Consider the following 7,625-nt stretch of genomic DNA (forward strand, 5'->3'; position numbering starts at 1 on the left):
CATCCAAAATGCAGAGAGAGGAAAAATGCCCCAACCAATCCTGAAACGAATGGGAAAGTAAAAATATTGGATAATTAGGAGTCACAGGGCAGGAGGAAGCCAAAACAATTTCTTCCATTTCTATCAAGTGGATAATATCCACAGGGAACAAAGGAAGTAAAACAAAAGAAATGAAAAGTTATTTCAAGTAATGGAAAGAAAAACTTCTATATTACATCACATGTGAGCTGTAGAAGCCATGATGATGTACCTGGAAAATGTATAAAATCTTGAACCTCACATTAAATACAGAGGAAACTTTTAGAAATGTAATCTAAATGTATTTAATTGGCCTCCAACCTTCAGCTGGGTTAACCAAGAATATGGTTCATGTTTATTTAGAAATGAAGAATTGAAAGATAAAAGTAAATGCTTTGCTGTGGATTTTTTTCTCTCCAATTTTTTTAGGAGAAATAATGAGGACCCAGACTTAGAGTGAGCATTGAGGTTCACTTCAGGTTTCGCTTTTACACTTGGGGATTAATCCTCCTTTTTTTTTTTCTTTTTATGTTTTCAGAGAAGTGACAATGATGCAGGGAGCAGATTTGCAAACACTGCCTCTTGTTTTCGATCCCACTGTTACCTGCAGATGTGCCTGGTCACTTTGCCTTGACTTACAGGCCCTTATCAAGCTGGATTGCATTTTTTAAATGCTGCCAGCACAGAAAAACAAGCCCAGTTAGGATCCAGTCCAAATCTGGCCCTTCTCCTCAGATTCTTGCTCTGTTTTTTCACATAATTTCAAATTTCCTCATCATCCACTTGGCCCATAAAAGGCTGGAGGTAGGAGAGGCTGGGTTAGTTGGCACCAGAGGATTGCAAAGTCTCAGCTGGCACAGAAAAAAAGGAAATTACGCCTGTGCACACCTAAGATTAACAATAAACTAAATCTCCCTTAAATACCTTCAGCCTTTGAGGAGTGGCAGGTCGAAATCTCCTCTCAGCAAGAAGCTCTGTCATTACTGGGAACCACACACTGTCCTAACTCTAATCCCTCAAAATTTGGGAATTATTCAGACTGTTACCCTTTCCAAACTGTTCCATGTGGAACTGGAGCTAACAAAGTCACACAACCTCCATGTGCATGTGTGTTTTTCATGAAACCTTTGCAGCCCCTGGCTCAAATTAAGCCAATTTCAACAAGAGTTTGGAAAGCAGAAAGGTATTCTGGGTTTTTTTTCTGATTTCATGCAAAATAGGCTGCCCAGAAGAGTCCACAAGAATAAACCATCACAGAGGTTCAGGATAAAGGACAGGGAAAAGATGACAGAGGTGTTTTTACCATGGGAAATGCCATTCAAAATTTAGTGTGCAACAAACTCCTTCACATGCACCCAGGAGTTGCAGCTCCTGGAGCTGCTCTGGAATCAGTGCATTTATCCTGGGAAATCCCAGCACCCTGCTCTGCCCCAGTGCCCATCCAGTTCTCCTAAAGCTCTTGGCAGCAAGAAGAGACACCTGAGCACACGGCTGAGAATTTTGGGGTGTCACCAGGAGCCCCCCATGGCCCACTGCTCCTTGAGGCCAGGCCTGCAGCCCTCAAACTTCATTTTGGTTTTAATCCCTTTTTCCTTGGGCTCAAGGTTTCAAAAAAGGGGCACAACCAGCACCAATCCAGAGCATCAGTGGAAAAACCAAAGACAGAGACATATTGATCAAAATTAACCATATATTGATCATAATGAACCATTTAACCCATTCCAAAAACATTCATATTTCTCAATATATGGGAAAAGAACATTTCCAATCCTTTCAAGGAACCTTAGAATTATCACTGCTTGCCCAAGCTCTGCACAGCCAGAATTGCTGTGGACAGCAAAGACAAGAGACATTAATAACAATTACTGCTCAATTAGCTGCTGTCAAATCTGGCCACCAGGCTGTTTGCTGCTGGAGACAAATACAAATGGAATTATTTCTTCCATTCTTCTGTGTATTTGAACTATACATTGACATTTACATTCATTTGTACCTTAATTTATTCATGTCTCTTCTGTTTTTTTCAGTGGGTAGGACAGGCAGTCATGCAGGAATTGTTTTTATTCAATGTGAATTTTTCCCTGTTGCTGAAGAGCCAGGAGGCTCACAGATAGACTGCGGATAATTCAACAAGAAACTCCAAAGAAACCCTTTGTCTTTAAAGGTTTAACTGCAGAAGGGTGTTTTCAAAGGAGCCTATTCATTAATATTTTCTCTTTTGTGTGAGTAACACTGCAAAGCTCTTAATGTTTAATTTCTTTACATCTAAGGGGTGTTACTCATGGTGACAAAAGCTTCATTTGCACCCAGGCCCTGAGCCAGGCAAGATGTGGTCAGACTTAAACAGAGCAAATCACCACCTTGCAAAATGAAGAAAGCTGATAGGAAATGGGGAGAAAATAACAGGCAGGTTTTTAGGAATGAATATGCATTCATTTTTTAATGCTGTGACGGTCATGGTTATATCTGAGTCCATAAAGGAACATCATGTAACTGTTCTGTGCCTCTTCTCCTATGAAAAGCCTTAAGGGTTTGGTTTGACTTCTTAAAAGACACTTGTTGTCTTTGATTTAATATTTGGGAAACTGAATCAGAGCTGTCTCTCGCCCTCAGAGCAAAAATTACTGAGATCTCTCATGACTGAGGTCTCAGTGCATTATGGCTTGTGAAAATCCCTCTCTGACACAAAAAAATGGCTTTTTTATATGAAAGAAGTGTTTTGCCCAGTCTTGGTTTTTTTGAGCAAGGCAATATTTTGGAGAGGAAGATCAAGTTCTGGGTGTTTTATAGAAGCCAAATGCAGATATTGTCAATAGCCCCACAGCTTCAGGGTTAGGTGGGTCACTACAAAACCTTCCCCAGAAAAACCATCACTGCCTTGGCCAAATGCAAATCGTGGAGGAGCTGAGGAACAGCAGCAAAGCCTTCGTCTGAGAGGATCAGAGAGGTGTGGGAAGTTGAGTATATTTTGGTGTCTTTTAAAATGGTTAAAACAGGAGACAACAGGAACCAAAGTTTATTTTTCCTTTTCTCCCACTGGTAACTCCCTTCCAGTTTGTGTCCAAAGGAGTATTTGGAAGAATAGTCCTTTCAGTTGTACCAAAATAAACAAAGGCAAGGACAAGCAGCCAGAGGAATGAAATCTCAATTATCTTCTAGCCCCTAAATACTTCCTGCTAGAACAATTTGTAAGTTGACAAACTGAATTAGCTTCTTTACCAATATTTTCCAGATGTTCAGATTTTTGTTAGACTCCTTCAACCAGATGTTTTCCATATTTAATCATATGATCTATGGCAAATATGAAGTCACCAACAGATCAGCAGGCTCTGAAAATTAAGCTCATCCCAGCAGGTAATGTGGAGCCCAGTGCAATAATCTCCAGAAAATGTAATTGGGAACTGTGACAAAATCATACACATGTGACTGTAGAAATAAATAACTTGGTAGTGGATCAATAACAGAAGTAAAGACTTAAACGGTGTCAGTGGCAAAAGCTCCCAGATGTTAATGCTGGCAGCTTTATAAAAAAAAGTCACAGGCTTTACGATGTTTGGAGAGCAATAAAATATTTCCTTTTGAGGTATTCAACACTTGAGGCAAGAAATAAATAAAATAAATAAAATATTCTCCCCATGGTGGTTGATGATGGGAGGAAGATTTGACAGTGAGAGAGAGGAGAGGAGAATTGAAGTGTCATTTTCTTCTTTTGATAAACACAATAGATCCAAAAGGGCACTTTCTCATATTATTTTTTATCTTTAAGACAACAGAAGTAAAAGAGGTGTCAGACAGCTCATGACTATTTCCAAGTAACACAAAAAGGTGTGAGCAGCTGCAGAAATAATTGGCATGAGTTCCAACTTCATTCCGGTAAAAGTCTCGCTAATTAACATTTTAATCAATGTCAGGTAAAGATGAATCCACCATTAGCTGTGCTGCTGACAAAAACCAGGGAGCAAAAAACCATCAAAGGTTGTGCTGCGTCTGTTTTGAAGTCTCACACAAGCCTTAGGTCAGCATGGGGAGAAATCCCAAACTAAAAGGAGCAAAATCTGAAGTGTCCATGCATCAATAAGAGTTTAAAAGGTTTAAAGGAACTTGAAGCAGCTGCTCCCAAAGGGGTGCCTAAAACTGGAGGCTGAACTTTACCTGCAGCACCCTCACCCTCTGCCTCCTTCTCTCACCATTTCTGGGTGCCCTGAGTCATATTTAGTTAGCAAAGCACAGGAACAAGAACTGATAGGACCAATAGGAATTTAAAGGGTTTTTAAAGGGTTTTTTCTCACCCCTGAACTTCATTGTGAGCATCTTTGAATTCCCCTACCTATCTTTCCCAGCTCGTGGTTTCAAGCTCAGACCCCAGACTTGAGCTGGTCCAGGTGTATCAGGTATTGACACACATCAGGTGTGTTTGGAGAAACCCAAATTGGCCCCACAAAAATGAGCCCCTGGACCAAAATTCATAAAGAAACTTGGAAAACATCCCAGACCCATCAGAGCCAGAGCCATGAGAATAAAGTGATGGATTAGGGTTAAACTGCACCTGCTGGGGTCATCTCCATCTCACCCTGAGCCTGTGCATCCTTTCTTCCTCTCTGCCTTGCTCTGTGCTGCAAAAGTTCCCTCAATCCTACACAATAAAGGTAAAAATGCAAACAGGACATCAGAGTTTCAAATACAGACAAAGATTTTTAAAAGCCTTTCGAATTTTCAGTCTTTTTGCTGAGTTCTTGCGAAGTTACAGCCTTGCAAAGGTGATCATGAAAACATTATCGCAGGGTGTGGTGCTGTTATCCCGGGAATTGGTGGGAGGGAAGAGAAGAAAGACACAAAAGGAAAATATTTCTTTTATTTGAAAAAGCCACATCCAAAGAAATACAAGGAAATTAAATGTTGAGCGAGCTACTGGAAAGGTCTCAATTTTCTTTTGAAAGGGCATCATCATCTCCATCAAAATTGGTAGCAGTTCACAGAAAATGTTGAAAAAAAATGGTATCACCTATCACAAATAAAATGTGCCACTTGCTGAAAGCATTGTCATTTCCAAACAAAGACTGAACCCTTCCACCTCCTCTAGGTGAAAACAATTAACAAACCCGGAAGGCTAATGATATGCAAATTGCCTCCATGGAAGAGCGGCTCATTTGCAATTCTCGCTGAAAACACCTTTGTTAAAGAGATCCAGAAAACAAGGTCTTCCCCTCCTGTACAATCTTTGGAGAAACAGACCCTTTTCTTGTGCACATTAATATTCCTCCTACTATCTCTGGAGCACAGCCACTGCAGAGCTGCTCACTGAGTGATTTAATGACTATTTCAATTAAAAATTTGATGTCCACCCTGTTGAGTATAGAATTTATTAAGGAACTTTCAGACCACGCTGCCAAGTGAAATCACAGCCCACACCAGAGCAAGCTTGGAAGCACCAGGTGAAAGAGCTGCACAGAAAAACTTCTTTCAGCAAGTTATAGGGGCATGTAAGTGGCAGATAGGAACTGAAGAAAATAAAAATGTTTAAATAGAGACCATTTGGTGGCAGCTACCGCTAAAAAAGCATCTTTTAATACCATCTGCACTGCCTGCTAAAATCTGCATTGTGTTACACTCTGGAAATGGAAGCCACGAGTAACTGGGGAGCAGATCAGAAATGCAATTTGCTGTGCTAGAAACCTGCACTCAGCAGCTCCTCCCACAGGGGTGCCTAAAACTGGAGCCTGATATTTTACCTGCAACACCCTCACTCACCCCAGGCCTCCTCCTCTCACCATTTCTGAGTGCCCTGAGAGTCATATTTAGTTAGGAAAGCACAGGAACAAGAACTGATTACTTTGTCCTCATCTCCTACACTTCAGAAGGGCAGGACATGGATCCAAGTGATCACTTTTTTCCTGTGTGTGTCCAAAACAAAAGAAAAAAAAGACTCCAGAATAGTGTGAAGTGTCCTGCTTTGCTCACCTGTGTACGAGTTTCTTCAATATTTTATACAATTATTTCTCCATTCTATAGCATATTCTTGAAAAAAATATAAAACCATGGTTTTGTAGTACAAAAAAGTTAAAAAGCAGAATTTTGTGAGCTCTACCTGTATCAAACATTCCCTATGGCCATAGGTGTGAAATAGGAAATATGAGTCCTGGTCAACATTTGAGACAGAAATTCAACTTGGATGCATTGTCTAGGAAAGACAGCAACAGGAATCCTCCCAGGACAGCGCCACTGAAGCCTGCAATGTCCAATTTGTTGGGAATTCCCACAGCTTCCTCTCTGTTTGCCTTAGGAAATGCTCCTATGTGCATGGAAATTGGAATAGTGTGTGTTTTATCTGTGTCCTGCTTTCCTGAGCGTGTCCCCAGCCCTGGGAAGGACACCCTGGGCCACTCCAGGTGATTCACCTCTGCCAGGAACCTTTTTATTGAGCTCTCTGTGTCTTGTGAAACATTTGGGGAATTTTGAGGCATTCCAGGAGTTTAAAGCCTTTTTTTCCATCCTGCTGGTGCCATCTACTGCTGGATTTCGGCTCTAACAGAGGAAGATTCAGAGGAGGAGCTGGGGGGTCCTGCTTGCTCCTGGGCACAGGGCAAGGGCCCTCCTGTGTCATTTTTAACACTCACACAGAGCTGCAGCACAAATTACACTTGGGCACCCACAGAAAGCCAAACACCCACTGGGACAGACCCTGGAATGCTGCTTAGGGCAGAGGAATGCAGTAAAATCTTCCAGATGGGAAAAAAAAATCCAGAAAAACACCACTGATGGGATGTTTGTGTGGAGGGCAGCTCTGTAAGGCCCCATCCTCCCTCACACTCCTCTTTGTGGTCCTAATCTGTGAAGAATCTGAGTTTTGAGTGATCCTTTTTTCACTGCCAGCCAGGAGGATGGGTTTTCTCTGGCCCAGGTTACCTGGACAGTGCAGCTCCCACCTGCACGGGACAGGAAAATCCAAAGCAGCCAAATTGGTGGAGTTCAGCTGCTGGGCTCTGGCCCAGGTCAGTGCTGGGGCTCAGGACAGGAGACAAGCAATCCCAGGATTTGTGTTATCACATCTGAGGCTGAGCAAAGGACACAGAATCCATGAATGAAGGTTTAGACACCTACCTCTGTTCCCCAGCACTTGCAGCATCCCCCAGGACTTCCCTGCAGTTGTGTCCTCCCACCTGCACGTGCTCCAAATCTCCCAGGTCTCAGGGAGGGCACCTGTCAGAATTTCAGGGGATTTGTGTCCTGGCTGCCCCATGGCTTTTCTAGCACCCAGGGAAGAGCACAATCCTTCCCACGGCAGGTTGGAGGGGAAAAGAGCTGCACCTAGCACACAGACACCACCTGTGGTTGTTCAGGGACACAAACAGGGCCTTTGGTGAATCTGTCCTGTGAGCCAGGAGCACAAGAAGTCTGGTGGCATCAAACCAGAATTATTTCACCCTTCTGCCTGTTAAATTTGCAGCTAGTCTTTGGGTGTTTTGGATGGAGCACAGTGCAGAGAACCAGGTGGGGCTTTGATTGTTTTATGAACAGGATTAATTAATGTGGCTGTTTAAAATAGCAGGGAACTAGGTTAGATCGATTGGACTGGAAGAATTACATCTCAGATAGAACTCAAAATGGCT

The sequence above is a fragment of the Molothrus ater genome, chromosome 15, assembly GCF_012460135.2.
Source record: "Molothrus ater isolate BHLD 08-10-18 breed brown headed cowbird chromosome 15, BPBGC_Mater_1.1, whole genome shotgun sequence".
NCBI classification, from domain to species: Eukaryota; Metazoa; Chordata; class Aves; order Passeriformes; family Icteridae; genus Molothrus; species Molothrus ater.